The sequence below is a fragment of the Pseudophryne corroboree genome, chromosome 7, assembly GCF_028390025.1.
Source record: "Pseudophryne corroboree isolate aPseCor3 chromosome 7, aPseCor3.hap2, whole genome shotgun sequence".
In the NCBI taxonomy this organism is placed as follows: Eukaryota; Metazoa; Chordata; class Amphibia; order Anura; family Myobatrachidae; genus Pseudophryne; species Pseudophryne corroboree.
In genome coordinates, this window is record NC_086450.1 from 10,833,789 (window position 1) to 10,855,948 (window position 22,160).

Sequence of the window (22,160 nt, forward strand, 5' to 3'; positions counted from 1 at the left end):
TACTTTCATTGCTGCCCAGGGCGCCCCCCCCAGCGCCCTGCACCCTCAGTGACCGTTGGTGTGAAGTGTGCTGAGAGCAATGGCGCACAGCTGCAGTGCTGTGCGCTACCTCATGAAGACTGAGAAGTCTTCAGCCGCCGATTTCTGGACCTCTTCTCTCTTCAGCATCTGCAAGGGGGTCGGCGGCGCGGCTCCGGTGACCCATCCAGGCTGTACCTGTGATCGTCCCTCTGGAGCTAGTGTCCAGTAGCCTAAGAAGCCAATCCATCCTGCACGCAGGTGAGTTCACTTCTTCTCCCCTAAGTCCCTCGTTGCAGTGAGCCTGTTGCCAGCAGGACTCACTGAAAATAAAAAACCTAATAAAACTTTTACTCTAAGCAGCTCTTTAGGAGAGCCACCTAGATTGCACCCTTCTCAGCCGGGCACAAAAACCTAACTGAGGCTTGGAGGAGGGTCATAGGGGGAGGAGCCAGTGCACACCACCTGATCCTAAAGCTTTTACTTTTGTGCCCTGTCTCCTGCGGAGCCGCTATTCCCCATGGTCCTGACGGAGTCCCCAGCATCCACTTAGGACGTCAGAGAAAACAGATTATTTGCAGTACTGCGCTTTACCATAGTCTGTAAACTAATGTCATGTAATTGGATTATAAAAGTCGACGCTTTTATATTACCGACTTTTACACTAATGCAGTATGTTGTTGCCAGCTCTTTATATAAGGACTTGTATTTTCGCCGAGCGGCCCTTTAAATGAGAACCTGAGCGGTCCTCCCATGACGAATCCTAAGTAGCAGAAGCAATGTTCTATTCATTTTACCCAGGCAAGCAACCATAAGACTGCCCCAATACGGCTCTTCCACTGCAAGCTGAGCCCCAGAAAGATCTACAGAATAAAGCTGTAGAGCGCTGTTACATACATAAGTGACCTCTGCTATATAGAAAGAAGGCCCGCACACTGAGAAAAGTGAAGGCAAAATACATCAATATACAACAGCTGCCATAATAACATTTTCTATTAAGGTGGTTATACACAATTACTGTTGCACAATACCAAAAATGTATCATCACTTAAAATGACACTTTCAGGGTCACAGCAATTGTAAATTTACCCTACGGCCGATGTCATAGGGGTCCACTCAATTCAGCGCAGATTGAACAGCGCCAGGAGGGAGCACCCGGAGCTATTCAATTCAGCGCAATGCTGTCACCGACTAGAGTATTTATTTGCGCACCCACTCGGGGGTGCGAGGAGATATCTAACAAAACTAAGTATGCGATGCTGTTTTGTGACCTGGTGCCGGGCAAACAGCATCGCAGCAAGGCAGTTTAGTCGCAGAATGCCCGTTCTCGCAACTAAATACCCTGTTTAGTCCCTAAGTTCGGGCATTCTCTGACCTAGCATCACACTGAATTGAATAGCTCTGGGAGCTCCCTCCCGGCACTATTCAATCAGAGTTTAATTGAATTGATCCCATAGAATGTAGTGAGGAGAATGCCCACCGTACCTACCGCCAGCCCCCAGTTACTGTGCACTAGATCCTCAACATTCCCCCATAGCCCGTTCCAAAAAACATATTTGTTTGGTAAGGGTCTTTGAAATATGCTATAATAGAGGGGTAGCAAATCCTTTCGGTGGTGCAACACATCTGCCCACACAATTATCATATAATACTATTATTAATATCATTACTAAAATGCTTTCTTATAACCATAAATAGATACGTCTACAACCTACAGTGAATTACTTGCTTCATAACAAAAACATTGCATTTATTAAAATAACTGATGCAGCACTGAGGGGCAGATTTATTAAGCTTGGCGAAGTGATAAAGTGGAAGGTGATAAAGAACCAGCCAATCAGATCTTAACTGCCATGTCGCAGGCTGGGTTTGAAAAATGGCAGTTAGGATTTGATTGGCTGGTGCTTTATCACCTTCCACCGAGCTTAATAAATCTGCCCCCCAGTGTGAAACATAGCTACAAGTCACATCATGATGATAAAAAGGAAATACATAACACAACAATTGTTTTATTTATACACACGGTACGTTGCACAATTACATTTTTTGCCCTAATTCACATTATGTTTCTCGTTCCAGTTCGCACGGAACCTGTTAGTGCCATTCAATGAGATTAGTTTCTTAGACATGCCCAATACTTAGCCAACCAGAATTCAGCAAGTCAGTCACTGGCATAGCGCACACACACAGTGATATGCTATACAGTAGCTGGGGCAAATCTACAAACGCAATCATTAAACTCATCTCTATATCAGCGCTTACCCTACTGCCACACATCTGCCCCACCAAACTCACACTTCCTTCCAGCTGGGCCCTCCACCAATCAGAATGGTAGCTCACGAGTGGCGCCCTAATAACACTTTGTTTTCATTTCTGCAAACTCCAGTATGTCCCCGTTCTATGTAACTCCGTTCCCTACTGTCTGGCACTACAGTACAAATAAACAATTCTAATAATCATCCTTCATCTGATGAGCCAGATGCTCCATTGACCTTATCTGCATCGTGACTGTTCAGAAGAACGAGATATTAGGAAACATTAACCCTATTTTTTCTGCAACCTAACAATGCAATGAATGGTACGGATGGTGTAGTGGTTAGTATTACTGCCTTGCAGCACTGAGGTCATGGGTTCCATTCCCACCATGGCACTGTGTGGAGTTTGTATATTCTCCCCGTACTTGCGTGGGTTTCCTCCGGGTACTCTGGTTTCCTCCCACAATCCAAAAATATACTGGTAGGTTAATTGGCTCCTAACAAAAAGTAACCCTAGTGTGAATGTGTTGTGTGTACATGTGATAGGGAATACAGATTGTAAGCTCCACTGCGGCAAGGACTGATGTGAATGAGCAAATACTCTCTGTACAGCGCTGCGGAATGTGTGCGCGCTATATAAATAACTGGTAATAAATAAATGTGTTAACCTGCTCGTGAACAGCCACAGTATATCTTAGAAATTGCTCTCATGAACCCTACGTATATTTGCTGCCTCCAACAATGAGAACCCAGAAGAGGAACGGCGCAGCTTAACTGCCACCCCTTTCATCAGCAGCAATTGGGGGGAAATTCAATTAAAATGTGATGGGGTGAAAAGTGCAGCTCTGGAATGGCAACATGGCTTTATCCGCTTTATAACGCAGGAACGCAGCGTGCTAAAGTGCTTCCACACTCAGCCGCAGGGGTACCCAGTAGCCGTGTCAGGTAGGCTCTAATGCGTGGATCTCATCTGCTGCATTCATATCCATCAGATTTGTTCTCCATTACATTTTTGGGTTTTGTAATAAATTAACCTATGGGAAGAACTGCAGGGGGAAACCATCAGCTAATGTTTGCATACAAGATACTTATTTTAATGTGCTACCAAAATAATCCCTCTGTGTTCTAAAATTGAAACATATGCCTATTTTTTAATTATTCAATATAAAAAATTGGTCTTGATGTGAAGTGGTAAGGAACATGCATCGCACTGTATTTACCATACATCTTTAGATATTTGGGAGGCAATTTGATTTTCTTTTTTTGGGTGCCCAAAGTATTGTGCGTCTGTCATAGCAATTCAATTGGTGCTCCGATTGGACACCCATCGCTTCTGACACGCCAAAAAGCACCACGTTTAGCCATGCAAAGTGGCTAAACCCAACTAAAGTCCCGGCTGCGGCACAAAAACAGACACTTTTCATCTCGCAGTCTCAAGTGGCAGCAAGATGAAATTAGTCCCTCCACGGCTATTCACGTCTGAACATAGCAACAATTGCATTGCTCTGTCGGACGCTATCTAGTGGCAGCTTTGGGGGAAAACAACTGAATTCCCCTTTTTCAATATCATCTACCAAAAGGAGAAAGCGTGCAACTTGACATACTTAGGTATGCAACACAATTGTTAAGGTGTGTATACACGGTGAGATTTTTGCTTGCGATTTTGACTATATAGTCAAGATCGCTAGGAAAGTTAGTGCAGATCGCAAGGTGAAAGTTACCTTGCAATCCCAATGCGCACCCCGCGAGGTCAGTATCGCAAGCCTAGATAGTCAAAATTGACTTCCCTGCACAGTCTATCTAGTATAAAAGTATAACAAAATTAACAGTTAGCCAAAATCGCACATAGCCAGTATCGCTAGCAGTCATCTAGGCTTGCGATACAGACCACAGTGCCTATAGCATCGTGAGAATCGGGCATATCTGAAATCTCACCGTGTGTACACACCTTTACACTTTGCATACTCAAATACCGCAGCCTTATAACCCAGCAAACACAAATCTCCGGGTCACGGCGAGGGAATCTACCACACAAGCAGCGCTGCCAGGCCCTGAATGTCGCCGTTCCCTGTGAAGCGGACATATCTTCCCACAATTTCAAAGACACTAGTAATATCTGTACACTTCAGCATGTTTTGAATAAAGAATTTTAAATGATCATGTGATAAATGGACTTATAATATAGTTGCACTGTTCTAATGTCCAGAAAGAAAAGTTTGTAGGTAAGCAACACGAACAGACAGTCTTATACCTCAAGATACAGTAACGCACGTCTGCAAAGATCAGGGCTCTGGGGATCACCGTGCCCGTGTAACATTTCTGATTTTATTTCCTATTACAGGATTATTGAGTTATACCCCTTTCAGACCACCAGCAATAACCCGGGTTATTACACATGAGCACAATCTGGAAGGCGGAGGTTGAAACAATCCGGTCGAGTGACCCAGTATTATAACTTGGGTAGTGAGAATGGGGTCAACGGAGCTCGCGGTGCGGTGTGAACGGGTAAGCCGGGTCAATGCAACCCAGGCTGATTCTGGACGCGCAGAAGGCGACGTCACCTACACATCAATAAGTTGGGCCGGGCCGCTTGTCTGAAAGGGGTCTCGCCGAGTCGCACCCGGGAAGCCTAGGAGTTTTTTTGTCACACAACAACGGAACATTGCAGATAAAGTATATCTGCAAGAATAAATGCATTCAGATCCAGGCTTTCTGAACAGTGAGGGAAGGGGGGGGGGGGGGGGGGGAATTAGGGCCCACACAAACTACTTAGACTAATACCCCTTTTCACACCGCCAATGCCAGATCCAGTGCCGTTTATAGCAGCGGGTGAGCCGCGCAACCGCACAGGGCACCCGTCGCGGCACTTTGTGTGTCCTTATCTCCTCTCCTCCCTCTTCCCGAGCACTCCTGCTCGGGGGGCGGAGTTTCGCGAAATGACGCGTTTGCGTCGTGACGTCACGACGCAAACGCGTCATTCCGCGGAACCCCTCCTCCCGAGCAGGAGCGCTCGGCAAGAGGGAGGAGAGGAGATAACCCTGGAAGGAGGAGGCGGCCGGCGCGAGGGACGTGAGGCGGCCGGACCCGAAGAGTGGGAAGATGTAAGTAGTATCTCTCTCTCTCCCCCTTCCTTCCCCCCCCCCCCCACTTGACACCTGCCTGCCGCACTGTGTAAAATGGGGATATCTGCCTGCCGCACTTTGTAAAATGGGGATATCTGCCTGCCATACTGTGTAAAATGGGGCTACCTGCCTGCCGCACTGTGTAAAATGGGGATATCTGCCTGCCATACTGTGTAAAATGGGGATACCTGCCTGCCGCACTTTGTAAAATGGGGGCACCTGCCTGCGTACTGTGTAAAATGGGGATATCTGCCTGCCGTACTGTGTAAAATGGGGATATCTGCCTGCCGTACTGTGTAAAATGGGGATACCTGCCTGCGTACTGTGTAAAATGGGGATATCTGCCTGCCATACTGTGTAAAATGGGGATACCTGCCTGCCGCACTTTGTAAAATGGGGGCACCTGCCTGCGTACTGTGTAAAATGGGGATATCTGCCTGCCGTACTGTGTAAAATGGGGATACCTGCCTGCCGCACTTTGTAAAATGGGGGCACCTGCCTGCGTACTGTGTAAAATGGGGATATCTGCCTGCCGTACTGTGTAAAATGGGGGCACCTGCCTGCGTACTGTGTAAAATGGGGGCACCTGACTGCGTACTGTGTAAAATGGGGACACCTGCCTGCCGCGCTGTGTAAAATGGGGGCACCTGCCTGCGTACTGTGTAAAATGGGGGCACCTGACTGCGTACTGTGTAAAATGGGGATACCTGCCTGCCGCACTTTGTAAAATGGGGGCACCTGCCTGCGTACTGTGTAAAATGGGGATATCTGCCTGCCGTACTGTGTAAAATGGGGATACCTGCCTGCCGTGCTGTGTAAAATGGGGGCACCTGACTGCGTACTGTGTAAAATGGGGATACCTGCCTGCCGCACTTTGTAAAATGGGGGCACCTGCCTGCGTACTGTGTAAAATGGGGATATCTGCCTGCCGTACTGTGTAAAATGGGGATATCTGCCTGCCGTACTGTGTAAAATGGGGATACCTGCCTGCGTACTGTGTAAAATGGGGATATCTGCCTGCCATACTGTGTAAAATGGGGATACCTGCCTGCCGCACTTTGTAAAATGGGGGCACCTGCCTGCGTACTGTGTAAAATGGGGATATCTGCCTGCCGTACTGTGTAAAATGGGGATACCTGCCTGCCGCACTTTGTAAAATGGGGGCACCTGCCTGCGTACTGTGTAAAATGGGGATATCTGCCTGCCGTACTGTGTAAAATGGGGGCACCTGACTGCGTACTGTGTAAAATGGGGACACCTGCCTGCCGCGCTGTGTAAAATGGGGACACCTGCCTGCCGCGCTGTGTAAAATGGGGGCACCTGCCTGCGTACTGTGTAAAATGGGGGCACCTGACTGCGTACTGTGTAAAATGGGGATACCTGCCTGCCGCACTTTGTAAAATGGGGGCACCTGCCTGCGTACTGTGTAAAATGGGGATATCTGCCTGCCGTACTGTGTAAAATGGGGATACCTGCCTGCCGTGCTGTGTAAAATGGGGGCACCTGACTGCGTACTGTGTAAAATGGGGATACCTGCCTGCCGCACTTTGTAAAATGGGGGCACCTGCCTGCGTACTGTGTAAAATGGGGACACCTGCCTGCCGCGCTGTGTAAAATGGGGATATCTGCCTGCCGCGCTGTGTAAAATGGGGACACCTGCCTGCCGCGCTGTGTAAAATGGGGACACCTGCCTGCCGCGCTGTGTAAAATGGGGACACCTGCCTGCCGCGCTGTGTAAAATGGGGACACCTGCCTGCCGCGCTGTGTAAAATGGGGACACCTGCCTGCCGCGCTGTGTAAAATGGGGACATTTTTTATTTTAATTTTTTCCCCCCTGTGGTGGGCGTGATGACATCAGACGAGGTCACGCCTACTTTAATGAGACCACGCCCATTTTAATCAGGCCACACACCCTTGTCGGCGCGCATGCTTTTTCTTTTTATACCTATGTGGGGGGGGGACGCAATTTTTTTTTATAGCAATGTGGGGAGGGGGGGGGGCGCATTTTGAAATCTCGCACTGGGAGCCAAATTGTCTTGAAACGGCCCTGGCCGGATCCCACCCGGGAATTGGAAATGGGCCCTTCCCGGGTGGGATCCGGCATTGGACGCTGCTGCTGGCTTCCCCGACCCGGCAATATGCCGGGCGGATTGCCATAGCAGCAGGGGGCGGAGCCGGCAGCGGGTGCCGAGGCAGAGCTGGGAGATTAGGTCATCTCCACGCCGCCTCTCCCTGTTGTAGTGAATGGGTCCCATCGACCCGGGAGCCCGTTTACGCTGCCATTGACCCGGTATTCAACCCGTGAATAACACTGCTTCATTCCTGGGTTGAATTGCTGGGTCAGGTGACCTGGGATTTCAGCTATGGTGCTTTCACACCGCACGCTGACCCCGTGTCGAACCAGCAATATGCCGGGTCGATACCGGGTTCTTTGTGCGGTGAGAAAGGGGTCACTTCTCAGTCCACAAACATAAGTAGTGTTCACGCTAGGCAGTTTTAGCAGGGCGTCAATTTTTTGGCATGCGCTAGTGCCCCTCTAGAACCGGCGCCCTGGCCGGCCCGGATTCTAGAGTGAACACTACATAAGCCCGTGCACACTTGTCAATATTGTAATATTCTCCAAACTGGGCACAAGAGAGTGTAAAGTGCAGACATTGGGCCGAGTCCTGTGATTCTGCACATCTATAGGAGCAGACTACTGAATAGGATCTAGGTTATTACAATAAGTGAAACCAGTTCATGTGTGCTCAATGAGTATGGATCACCTAAGACAATTTGGGGCAGATGTATTAACCTGGAGAAGGCATAAGGAAGTGATAAACCAGTGATATGTGCAAGGTGATAAACGCAGCAGCCAATCAGATCCTAACTGTTAATTTACATATTGGAGCCGATTGGCTGGTGCCTTTATCACCTTGCACATATCACTGGTTTATCACTTCCTTATGCCTTCTCCAGGTTAATACATCTGCCCCACTGAGTGCGTGGTAAGGTTACTGGAGAATCTTGCTGCTAATAGAATGGGGCCTCCCCATACTCTCTGCTCATACTAGAGACCGCCTGCAATTCACAAGGAGTGGTGGGATACAGCCCAATTCAACCGCACAAGACCAAGCTTTTCAGGCCACAAACGTAGTCAGACCAGGACCACTGTCATAGTGTCATTTTTATTGTTGTTTGAGTCCATTTTCCTTCTGTCCATTTGAAAAAGGAGCAAATGTTTCCATTTAGATTTTGAACAATTTTTTAGGCTTTGACCTACAAGCTGCAGTTTAGGGAAAATTTAGCTTTCAAACGGTGATAAAACCATTAAAGTAAAAAGTCTTCTGTTTACCAAATACAAATAAAGAAAATCAGCTAAAAGGTGGAGATGGAGATCCCTTCACTTTGCTGATATGCCTCCGGTTTAGGAGTTCAGCCTTTTTAGGTGGCTAAAGCCTGCCGGATTGGGTGCGACAATGAGTGATGTGCATGGGCACCCCAACACACCTGAATTGTGACAGTTGTTTGGGCATCTGAAAGGTGAATACACACTGAGCGATTTTCCCTGTGCCAGCGATGTTCACAGAGGGGGGGGGTGAATCACTTAGGAGACTGTGGAAAGTGCTTCACTCGGTTGTAAAAAAACAGCCTGAAGAACGGCGACGGCTAGCGATGATGCGGGAGCGCGCATCTTCAGCGCTCACCGCTAGCCCATACACACAGGACGAGTTTCAGCTCAAAATACCAAAAGTGAGCTACTTTGAGCTCAAAATCACCCAGTGTGTATGGGCCTTAAGTCCAGTTTAGACAGATTTTGATGCCCAAAGCAATTGAATGGGTGGAATCTCTGCTGTCATTCTAGAGCATTAAGGCCCATACACACTGGGTGATTCGGAGCTGAGAGCAGGTCACGTTTGGTGTGTTGAGCTGCTTTCAGCTCAAAGCCGCCCAGTGTTGGACAAGCAATGAGCGCTGATGTGCGCTCTCGCTTCATCGCTGGCGGCCGCCGTTCATCTGCTGGTATCACCAGTAGATGAAAGGTGGGGTGAGCAGCTTTCCATAGCGTCCTGCTATGGATAGCCGCTCACCCCCGCTAACATCGCTGGGCAGGGGGAGAGAAGCGCTCAGCGTGTATGCACGTTTAGAGACAGTGCTGCTGCGTATAACATCCGACCAGCGATCATAGCTTTATCGACAATAACCCGACACTTTAATACACTCATCGTGGCTTCACCAAGGTGTGCACGTGCGGCCAAGCCACGATGAGCGTGGCTACTGTATATCTATTTATTAGTGTTGGCTGGTTAAAACGAAATGTTTATAAAAAATAAATTAAAAAAACACTATGGTTTTATCATTAAGAAAGCGTATTACATTAGAAACTAGTGTTTTTATTCACAACGTTAATGCCAGTGGCATGCCGAGAGAGAGAGAGAGAGAGAGAGAGAGAGAGAGAGAGAGAGAGAGAGAGAGAGAGAGAGTGTGTGTGTGTGTTTTTTTTCTCTGAAAAGTGCTTTTGCATTTTACTATTAAGATTTATTTAAATTATAATAAGTAACAAGTAGGACTAATGCTTAACTACTAGCGTTTCTACAATGGGTGCAGTGTGTGCGGTGCACACGGGCCCCTTAGTCTAGAGGGGGCCCCCACTGCGCATGCTGAACCCATTTTTAAAATACTCACCCCTCCGGAGTCCAGCGCCGGCATCCTCAGCGCTGTTAAAACACTGTGAAATTGGCTCAGCGGCCATTTTCACAGAGTTCTGTGCATGCGCAGTAGAGAAATCTCCGAGAAAATGGCCACCGCACCAATTTCCCAGAGATATGCGCATGCGCAGTAGAGTCTGAGCCCTCTAGAGCTCAGACTCTCTGCACTGCCGTCAGAGAGGGGGCTGAACACGGGCCTCCTCCTCTCTTAAAGCGCACCTGTGCTCAACATTAACTTGTTGTTATTTTGAATTTCATCTACCGCGGAGTGTACTTTAGGGGGAATTCAATTGTTTTTCCCTATGGCTGCCACTAGGGGGTGCAAAACGGAGCAATTCAATTGTTGCTCCATTTAGATGCCCAGCAGCCGCGGGGATGACATTTCTTCTAGCTGCTTCCGGAGGTGCGAGAAGAAATGAGCACTAAGGGGGTCATTCCAAGATGTTCGCTCGCTGTTTTTAGCAGCCGTGCAAACACTATGCCGCCGCCCACTGGGAGTGTATTTTAGCTTAGCAGAAGCGCGAATGAAAGGATCGCAGAGCAGCTACAAAATAATTTTGCGCAGTTTCAGAGTAGCTCAAAACCTACTTGGCGCTTGCGAAGACTTCAGACTGTTCAGTTCCTGTTTTGACGTCACAAACACGCCCTGCGTTCGCCCAGCCACGCCTGCATTTTTCCTGGCACGCCTGCGTTTTTTCGAACACTCCCTGAAAACGTTGACACCCAGAAACGGCCCCTTCATGTCAATCACTCTGCGGCCAGTACTGCGACTGAAAAGCGTCGCTAGACCTTGTATGAAACTACATTGGCCGTTGTGAAAGTACGTTGCGCGTGCGCTGCATGCGCAGAAGTGCCGTTTTTTTGGCATCATCGCTGCGCAGCAAACATTTTCATCTAGCAATCAACTCGGAATGACCCCCTAAGTGAGAACGCAAGTTTGGAAGCCAAAGCAGGACTTTAGACGGGTTTAGCAGCTTTACGTGGCGGGACATGTGCAATGTGAATGTGCGCCCAGTCCCATTTAGATGGGATTTTTAGACACCCAAAATTCACTTGTTTTGCGTACCCAATTTCCCATCTAATGAGACGGGAGATCACGGGGCGCAATTCAAATTTTTTTTTCCACACTGTTTGACCCTATTAGAGTCGGTTTTAGCTGCTTGACCAAAGTGCTGGGAGTGATCGCGAAAAAAGTGGTTTGCTCGCCCATATCGATCACTTTTCATGCACATCAGCTCACCACCCCCGAGGGGTGCGAGCTGAATTGCAGACGCCAGCAGCCATTGCGCCCGAACGGAGCTACGATTGAATAGCTCCATTTGAAGGCCATCTAGTGGCTGCCGGCGGGATAACATTTGAATTCCAGCCAGAGAATGTTCTCAATTGTTATTGTGCGGGACAGTTTGCATTTTATCTTCAAATGTTTATAAGTTATATTTTTGCCTATACATTTACAAATAAATAATCTACAGGTATAGTGCAGACCGCACATTCGTATTGGGGCAAGTAGACTATACCGTGTATATAAAGCCAAATATTTGTTGTAGTAATACACCTTTGCAAGACTAGCAAGCACTGACTGCACATACAGAAGAGATTATAGTACAGGGCTACTCAACATGCAGCCCTCCAGCTACTGGCGGACCACACATCTCAGAATGCCCTGCCACCATTTTGCCATTAGGGCATGCTGGGATGTTTAGTGCCACAGCAGCTGGAGCATCGAATGAATACCTTTGCTATAGGCCAAGCACATTATCCACATAACGGCCTTTTATTTTAATAACTGTTTATACCCATATCGCTCAAAAGCACTGTCCTTGCTCTATAGGCAACCTATAGGGGGTAGGAAGGGGGGGGGGTATATATTATTAAAAGTTACACATGAAAATGTGGTATCATTTATATTTAATTAGAATAAAGAAAACTTAAATCCTAATTATAACCCAAACTTCAAAAAAAAAAAAAATAGTTTGGGGTGCTCGATCAGGCAGGATACTTCTATTGAGGGGATCCTGTTCTGTAATGTCAAAATCACCCCTGAAGCTATGGATAATAGACAAAAAGGAAAGTCGGTCCCCAGTTGAAGTTGGCTCGACATGGAGGGGCCTGTGGGACTACAGGAAAACATTTTGTATTTTCCCCTCACTCCTTGGACTTGAAGGTATGTGTGTGGGAAGGGGGGGGGGATCAATTGTTTTATGCAGCTTGTTAAGGCCAGACAGACAGACGGGGTGTACCAGAAAAGTGCCCTGCAACAGCATTTGCACCCGAACAGAGCAATTTAAGGGCTAAATTCAATTAACCGCAGGATAGTCAGTCGGGGCTACATAATTACAGCGCAAGAGAAGCTTGCACAGTGCACTTCACGCAGATATCTGTTCAAACCTCCGGTAGCCTTGAACAAAAATCCGAGGCGAGTGCCCGTATTGTGGGCGGACGCTGCAAACGCATTACCACATAGTTCTGGGTACTTTTCCCGAAATCTAAGGGTTACCACACATTAGTGGAAAAATGACTGCCTAAAGAAAAGGGGCTGTAATTGAATAGTCTCAGCTAAAATATATGGGAGTGTTCATAACGATGACAATCAGGCTTGCAGGGATGCATTTCTTCCATTAACCTCACATAGAGGGATGTCCCAGGAAGTCTCTGCTTTCTGAGCGGTCATATCCCATTGGAATAAGATGTTGGAGGGACGTCTGCTGTCTAACCGGGAGTGGATCAATAGATCTACACTAAAAGGAAAAGTCTGCAATCATTAGGATAACATGGCCAAAAGGTTAACATAGGTAGACTGTGGAAAAGATCAACGGCGTCAGAAGGCCGACATGCAAATGGTCAACATAAAAGGACGATGCAATTTATTTTTTGTATTTTTGAGAGTTGACCCTTTCCTGCTACAAAACACCCCCATTCGTGTGCAGCCTGGCTCGGCACGCTTCAGACAAGGTGCTGCGCTCCACAATTGGCAAAAGTTACCATTCCCAGTCGTAGTCCACGTGGATCGTAAAAGTATGAAAAAGTTGAAAAACACCCAAAAAAACTTGTGCTGCCCATTGTCACATCAACCATCTGAACCTGTTGATCTTTTGTACTGTCTACCTTTTATATGTCATCCTTTTCACCATGTCGACCTATACTCTGGAGAGCAGAAAAATGTCAGGCTACCAATGAAGAGGATGTTACCTGGAGGGAAATGTGAGTGTCAGGGACAGGTAGCCTTCTGAAGATTGGGATAGTTAAACATTATTTATTGGACAAATCACAATGGGAGGCAATCACGAGACCGCCTGTCGGGATCCCAGCGGTCACAATGCCAACGCCGGAATCAAGGCAGGATGTAAAATGCCGCCACCGGAATACCAGCGCCACAGGCTTTACTCCCTCTGTGGTTGTCCACGAGACACATAGGAGTCAATTCTATTCAGCGACAGTTGAATAGCGCCAGGAGTTGACTCCCAGCACTATTCAATACAGCGCCAAGTGACACCAATTGTCGGGAATTTTTCTCTCACCCCCGGGGGATGAGAGATGAAATCCGACAAAAGTGCTGCCGCGAAACTGATTGTCGGGAATCAGCATCGCAGCAGGGAGTTAAGTCGGAGAATGCCCAGTCTCCCGACAATTCAACATGTTAAGTCCGCGAGAACGGGCATTCGCCGACTTAACTTGAGCTGAATTGAATAGCTACGGGAGCTAACTCCCGGCGATACTCAACTGTCGCTGAATAGAATTGACCCCATAGAGGGAGAAAATTACCTGTTACGAGTGCAGTGAGCCAGCGTGCCCGCAGCATGGCGAGCGCAGCAAGCCCGCAAGGGGCTTTCTAGCACTCGCCCCACTGCCGGTAAAATTATGTATTCTATCACAACAGGGAGAAGAATAATAACTACATTCCTGTTGGTTTATTTAGTGTAGGCCTATGTGATCACTTAAGTGTTTTTCTTCCTCAGTGTCAAGGTGTGAACACACTAGACAAAATTGGCAACATCGCTCATTTTTACCCTCCTGAGCGATGCTGTTGACAATATGGTCCAGGGTGGACGCTGCAAGCGATGAACAATGCGCGCTCCCGCTGGTTGTTATCGTATCCCTCTGTCACCCGTGCATGCAGTTCAATTTGAACGTATCGTCCAAAGCTGCATGTACGGGCCGACCGCGGTGCGCCGTCACTGAACGATATCACTTGCGCTGACATTCAGGGCGTACGCACCACATCATCCACCCGGCAGGGAAAACACTAGGTGATATCGCTCGTAGAGCAGATCGCAGAGTGTGTATGTACCTTCAAAGAGGAGAAATCAATTCTGCAGGAACAGCCAAAATGCTCAGCTGTGCATGTATTGGCCAAAAATCATATACACCTCTCCCCTCCGAGCTCAATATGGAGCGAGGGAAAGCTTATGATGCTGGCAGGACGCAATGTTCCGAAATGGCACGATGTGTCAATATCAGGAGCTGACCCCCCCCCCCCCGAGACACTTTGGCGCAATTCCAAAATGATACGGTGAAAAGCAATGAGTTGTATTTTGTGCTAAATAATAAAAGTAGACATGGTTGCGTTAGGAATTTTAAGGGTGAATTTAATTGGCAGGAAACTCAGCTGCGCACACAGCGCCAGTTACAGTAGCGCTGTCGTCACACCTCTATCACTGGTAGATGCAATGCGCCAAAATGGTGCACTACGTTGATGCGATCAATTGTATTCCTCCCTTATACCGCAAGCTCCAGTGGGGCAGAAATCGATGTGCCTGATTATATACTCTGTATAGTACTGTGTAACAATAATATGACTGGCACGGACAAACAAAAAATAAATTGTAATATCGATTTGATACTGTATATATTGTAGCTGTGTTACACCGATCTATTTGATGTGCAACATTTGTACATGTGTGCAATGTAGTCTGAACTGACGTAAGTAGGACTCACACCCTTCAATTTTATTTGAACACAGTACGGGATACTTCTCTGTCTTTAAAAGTACAGAACACACAAGTATGTACAGATGTACCCTGATACACCAAGCCTCAATACACCATGGGGCGCAATATTCCTGGAGCAAGTGAGCCGCCATGACTTGCGCAGCTTAGCTAGTGCAGGGAATCCATCATCCAAAAAATGCTCTTATCTGCAATACCATGCACCAGTAAACCACGCAGATTCATTTGATATGCAACACTTGGGGGTCAATTCAATTCGGCAACTTATGAATAGCGCCGGGAATTAGCTCCCGACGCTATTCAATTCAGCCGCTAGTTACCCGCAATTATCGGGAATTCTTCTCTCATCCCCGGGGGATGAGAGAAGAAACCCGACAAAAGTGCTGCCTCGCGGCCGGCGCGAGGCTGATTCTGTCGGGAATCAGCCTCGCGCCGGGGAGTTAAGTCGGAGAATGCCCGTTCTCCCGACAATTCAACCTGTTTAGTCGGCGAGAACGGGACATCGCCGACTTAACTGGAGCTGAATTGAATAGCGTTGGGAGCTAATTCCCGGCGCTATTCATAAGTTGCCGAATTGAATTGACCCCTTGGTGTAGTATGGTATGCCAGGTCTCGAGGTCCCGGAATCCCGACCATCGGCATACCGACAGTGTGGCGAGCGCGAATAAGCCCCTTGCGGGCTCACTGCACTCACCACAATATCTATTCTCCCTCCAGGGGGGTCGTGGAACCCCAAGAGGGAGAAACGGGGTCGGTATGCCGGCTGTCGGGATTCCGGTGCCGGTAAACTGTGCACCGGGACCCCGACAGCCAGCAAACTGAAGACCACCCATATATCAGTGTGCAACTGTCTGTATATAAAGCACAAGAGAACTTAGCAGGGAAAGAGCTGCGGCATTGTAGCACTTTCTATACAGATTCAGACTCTGTTGCACACAGATGTGTGTCACGCATTGCAACCTACACGCGTTTTCAGGCAAAAAATGATGGCAGGCCTTATCAGAGTTGCGCGGTATCAGGAATAGTGGATGAGGTCACATCTGTATGTTTATACAATAACTTTTAAAAAAAATGCATTTTACTCTCTGAAATTCTATAAAGGTAATTGTAAACACATTATGACAATTTTTTTTTTCTAGAAAAAAAAAAATTGCCTATATATTACAGCACACAAGCCTCCAGCGAAGAGCGCACAATTGCACCTTTCTTCTAAGACCCCAAACCCCACCTCCGTACGACTGTGCAATAACGCGCAGTGCCTGCATGTAGAACTACAGCTTTAAGAAGGAGGGGGAAACGGAAAAAAATTAAAAAAATTGCAGCTTGTGGCTTATTTAGAATTTTTGGAACAGCCCTGAGCGGTGCAGGCGTACCAGGGGAAAGTCATAGCCTTAATCTACACACATCCATCTCCCGCCTAAAAGGAAGTAACACACAGATACAGAAATAAAACCAAAACATTGTTGTTTTGAACTTTATTGCAGGTTATGAAGAAATAAAAATTATATATATATATGAACACTGAGTGGCAATAAGCTTATGTGTGATCAGTATATGCTGTAAGCCCCCCAACATCCCCCTGCAGCAGGGTACATGTGTCCTCACGTCTGGTAATCAGAGACGTCTGGTCAACAGAGGGTTAACAATCCGAGAACAGTAACTGTGCAATGCTATAGAGGGCCCTAAGGAGCCCTGACACGGGGGTTCCCCTAACTGTACATTGGGTGCAGCTCATAAAGCCACGCTGGGAGTCACTGAAACCCCCCTTTAGGCCAAAAGTGATTATTAACGGAGGGGCAATACTAGTCACACAAACCCCAAGACATGACGTAATGTGTGCAAAATTCAGATTATACCGGACCAATTAGAACGGATTATTTTGTGCGTTTGCTTTAACGTTCAACCACACAGCACGACACAACATAACCCTGAATACACGACTGTATACCGCAGGCTACGTACATCCCTACATTACTGCACCACGACTTACTACCAGCAGGACGGTGCTGGAGATCTATGTGGCGGCATATTTACCCCACAACCAGTATAATATATAATATATATGTACATACCAGTCTGGGCACAGCCGCCACGCATAACACAATATAAATCACTGCCCCATACACAACACACCGCTGCCAGTCACATCACCAGGGGCAGGATGGGGGCAAATCCCAATCCGACACCCTCAGGTGACAGGAGGGAGAACTGCAAAGAGCAGCAAGCGGGCACAACCCTCACCCTGGTCCCAAGAGCTGACACTCCACAGCCTCCATTCACACACATATATACCTGCAGAGAGCTCTATCCACACGGGCCCCTCAGGGCAGCACACAGGGGGCCTGCACTATATAATGCCCGGGGGAGCACAGGGACAGAGATGAGGGGAAATACAAATATAGGATTTAAAATAACATTTTTTTATATAGGATGCTGGGGGGGATATTGTATCGCGACAGAGGCTGCTGTGTGTCGCGACAGATGCGGTGACCCCCCGAGCTCAGGCCGCCCGCTCCCCGCCGCCATTATCCTTTGTCTGGCCGGCTCTCCCCCTCCTCCCCCGGGGTCCCGGTTCTGGCAGGCAGCGGCGCCCGGGTGGCGGGAGAGCGGTGAGGCGGGAGCGCCGGCTGTGTGTGTGTGTGTGAGAGCCGGTGCGGCTGTGAGGAGAGCCCGGTGCTGCAGCTGCGGCCTGCTCCCAGGCATGGACTCCATGCCTCTCCCTCCTCCTCCTCCTTCCTCTTACCGGGTTACACTGCCTCTCCTCCTCCGTCACTGCTTTCGTTCGCGGCTGCTGGGATCTCGCTGGGCTTTTTTTATTCTCTTCCCCACCACGTAACACACCGCGTCAGACTACACCTCCGCCGCGTCACTGTGCTGCCCGAGCCGACTCACACACCGCGCCTCCTCCTCCGCCGCCGCGTCACTCTGCTGCTGCTGCTGCCCGCGCTGCCTCTCTCTGCTGCTGCTGCTGGGCGGGGCCTGAGGAGGACATCGCGCTCACTCTGGGGAGAGAGGGAGGGGGGCGGGAGCTGCTCTGACAGGACAGGCGCCAGCGCGGCCAGCCAACCGGCGCGCAGGAGAGGGTGGAGGGGCGGGGCCAAGAGGGACGGCGGCGGCGCGCCTGCGCGGCGACTGGTGGTGGGGCCGGGTCACGGAAATGCCCGAACGTTCCCGAGTGCTGCCGCCGGCTCCGAGACATAGAGAGGACAGTCACACACAGCCACAGGCACTGGCTGTGCAGAGGGTCACAGGAGGGGATCACTCCCCGGGTCTCATCACCATGCTGCTCACTGTCACCTCCTGTATCCTCACATCACCACAATAAAATACAATCACTGCTATCTAATAACTTCCAATTCTTCTTTCTCTAACGTCCTAGTGGATGCTGGGGACTCCGTAAGGACCATGGGGAATAGATAGGCTCCGCAGGAGACTGGGCACTCTAAAGAAAGATTTAGTACTACCTGGTGTGCACTGGCTCCTCCCTCTATGCCCCTCCTCCAGACCTCAGTTAGAATCTGTGCCCGGAAGGAGCTGGGTGCATTTTAGTGAGCTCTCCTGAGCTTGCTAGAAAAGAAAGTATTTTAGTTAGGTTTTTTATTTTCAGAGAGCTTCTGCTGGCAACAGACTCTCTGCTACGAGGGACTGAGGGGAGAGAAGCAAACCTACTAACTGCGGCTAGGTTGCGCTTCTTAGGCTACTGGACACCATTAGCTCCAGAGGGGTCGAACACAGGACCTGACCTTGTCGTCCGTTCCCGAAGCCGCGCCGCCGTCCCCCTCGCAGAGCCAGAAGTCAGAAGCAAGAAGACATCGAAATCGGCGGCAGAAGACTCCTGTCTTCACATGAGGTAGCGCACAGCACTACAGCTGTGCGCCATTGCGCCCACACTACCCACACACTCCGGTCACTGTAGGGTGCAGGGCGCAGGGGGGGACGCCCTGGGCAGCAATTCGGATACCTCTTGGCAAAATGACACATATATACAGCTGGGCACTGTATATATGTACGAGCCCCCGTCATTTTATTACACAGACCCGGGACAGAAGCCCGCCGCTGAGGGGGCGGGGCCTTCTTCCTCAGCACTAACCAGCGCCATTTTCTCTTCACAGCTCCGCTGAGAGAAAGCTCCCCAGGCTCTCCCCTGCAGTATCAAGGTAGAAAAAGGGTAAAAAGAGAGGGGGGGCACATAAATTTAGGCGCAAAGTTATTATAAACAGCAGCTGCTGGGAAAACACTAAGTTACTGTGTAATCCCTGGGTTATATAGCGCTGGGGTGTGTGCTGGCATACTCTCTCTCTTGTCTCCCCAAAAGGCCTTGTGGGGTCCTGTCCTCAATTAGAGCATTCCCTGTGTGTGTGCGGTGTGTCGATACATGTGTGTCGACATGTTTGACGAGGATGGTTACGTGGAGGCAGAACAAGTGCAAGTGACTGGTGTCGCCGCCGCCGACGGCGCCGACACCTGATTGGATGGATATGTGGAAGGTGTTAAATGATAATGTAAGCTCCTTGCATAAAAGGTTGGATAATCAGTCAGGGTCTCAACCCGTGTCTGATTCTGCAGCTCAGAGGCCGTCAGGGTCTCAAAAGCGCCCACAATCCCAGTTGGTTGACACAGATGTCGACACGGATTCTGACTCCAGTGTCGATGACGATGAGGCAAAGTTGCAGCCTAAAATGACTAAAGCCATCCGATACATGATTATAGCTATGAAGGATGTATTGCACATATCGGAGGAAAACCCTGTCCCTGACAAGAGGGTTTATATGTATGGGGAGAAAAAGCAAGAGGTGACTTTTCCCCCTTCACATGAGTTAAATTAATTATGTGATAAAGCATGGGATTCTCCCGATAAGAAAGTGCTGATTTCCAAAAGGTTACTTATGGCGTACCCTTTCCCGCCAACGGACAGGATGCGCTGGGAATCCTCCCCTAGGGTAGATAAAGCTCTGACACGCTTATCTAAAAAGGTGGCCCTGCCGTCACAGGATACGGCCGCCCTAAAGGATCCTGCAGATAGGAAGCAGGAAAGTATCCTGAAGTCTGTTTATGCACACTCAGGTACTATACTGAGGCCGGCTATTGCGTCGGCCTGGATGTGTAGTGCTGTAGCAGCATGGACAGATAATCTGTCTGAGGAAATGGATATCTTAGACAAGGATACCATTGTACTGACCCTGGGGCATATAAAAGACGCTGTCCTATATATGAGGGATGCCCAGAGGGACATTTGCCTACTGGGCTCTAGAATAAATGCAATGTCAATTTCTGCCAGAAGGGTCCTGTGGACTCGGCAATGGACAGGTGATGCCGACTCCAAAAAGCACATGGAGGTGTTACCTTACAAGGGTGAGGAATTGTTTGGGGACGGTCTCTCGGACCTGGTTTCCACAGCTACGGCTGGGAAGTCAAACTTTTTGCCATATATTCCCTCGCAGCCTAAGAAAGCACCGTATTACCAAATGCAGTCCTTTCGATCACAGAGAAGCAAGAAGGTCAGAGGTGCGTCCTTTCTTGCCAGAGGCAGGGGTAGAGGAAAGAAGCTGCACAATACAGCTAGTTCCCAGGAACAGAAGTCCTCCCCGGCTTCCACTAAATCCACCGCATGACGCTGGGGCTCCACAGGAGCCAGGAGCGGCGGGGGCACGTCTCCGAAATTTCAGCCACCAGTGGGTTCGCTCACAGGTGGATCCCTGGGCTATACAGATTGTGTCTCAGGGATACAAGCTGGAATTCGAAGTGATGCCCCCTCACCGTTACCTCAAATCGGCCCTGCCAGCTTCCCCCATAGAGAGGGAAGTAGTGTTAGCGGCAATTCACAAGTTATATCTCCAGCAGGTGGTGGTAAAGGTTCCCCTCCTTCAACAAGGAAGAGGATACTATTCCACAATGTTTGTGGTACCGAAACCGGATGGTTCGGTCAGACCCATATTGAATTTAAAATCCCTGAACATTTATCTGAAAAGATTCAAGTTCAAAATGGAATCGCTCAGAGCGGTCATTGCAAGCCTGGAAGAGGGGGATTTTATGGTGTCTCTGGACATCAAGGATGCGTACTTGCATGTCCCCATTTATCCACCTCATCAGGAGTACCTCAGGTTTGTGGTACAGGACTGTCATTACCAATTCCAGACGTTGCCGTTTGGCCTGTCCACGGCATCGAGAATATTTACCAAGGTGATGGCGGAAATGATGGTGCTCCTTCGGAAGCAAGGGGTTACGATTATCCCATACTTGGACGATCTCCTCATAAAGGCGAGGTCCAGGGAGCGGTTGCTGATCAGTGTAGCACTCACTCAGGAAGTGTTGCAACAGCACGGCTGGATTCTGAATATTCCAAAGTCGCAGCTGATTCCTACGGCGCGTCTGCCCTTCCTGGGCATGATTCTGGACACAAACCAGAAAAGGGTATTTCTCCCGGAGGAGAAGGCTCAGGAGCTCGTGACGCTGGTCAGAGGCCTCCTAAAACCAAAACAGGTATCGGTGCATCACTGCACGCGTGTCCTGGGAAAGATGGTGGCGTCATACGAAGCCATTCCCTTCGGCAGGTTCCATGCGAGGCTCTTTCAGTGGGATCTGTTGGACAAGTGGTCCGGATCACATCTTCAGATGCATCGGCTGATCACCCTGTCCCCCAGGGCCAGGGTGTCTCTTCTGTGGTGGCTGCAAAGTGCTCACCTCCTCGAGGGACGCACGTTCGGCATACAGGACTGGGTCCTGGTGACCACGGATGCAAGCCTCCGAGGATGGGGGGCAGTCACTCAAGGCAGAAACTTCCAGGGGCTGTGGTCAAGTCAGGAGACTTGTCTGCACATCAGCATCCTGGAACTAAGGGCCGTATACAACGCCCTGAGTCAAGCGGAGCCTCTGCTTCAAAACCAACCAGTGCTGATTCAGTCAGACAACATCACGGCAGTGGCCCATGTAAACCGCCAGGGCGGCACAAGAAGCAGGGTGGCAATGGCAGAAGCCACCAGGATTCTTCGTTGGGCGGAGAATCACGTACTAGCACTGTCAGCAGTGTTCATTCCGGGAGTGGACAACTGGGAAGCAGACTTCCTCAGCAGGCACGACCTCCACCCGGGAGAGTGGGGACTTCACCAAGAAGTCTTCACGCAGATTGCAAAT

General features: G+C 49.1%; 1 protein-coding gene across 4 annotated transcripts in view; it reads right to left on the reverse strand.

Annotated features, from left to right (window-relative positions):
- The window catches only part of CREB1 (cAMP responsive element binding protein 1), a 162,044-nt gene extending 144,025 nt beyond the window's left edge, over nt 1-18,019 (reverse strand). For 3 of the 4 annotated variants that reach the window (XM_063932678.1, XM_063932680.1, XM_063932677.1), the window contains exon 1: nt 17,773-18,019. The gene's annotated coding sequence lies outside the window, so the exon portion shown is untranslated. The remainder of the gene's footprint in view (nt 1-17,772) is intronic. The other variant, XM_063932681.1, reaches the window with a different exon arrangement.
- Between the last annotated feature and the right edge of the window lie 4,141 nt (nt 18,020-22,160).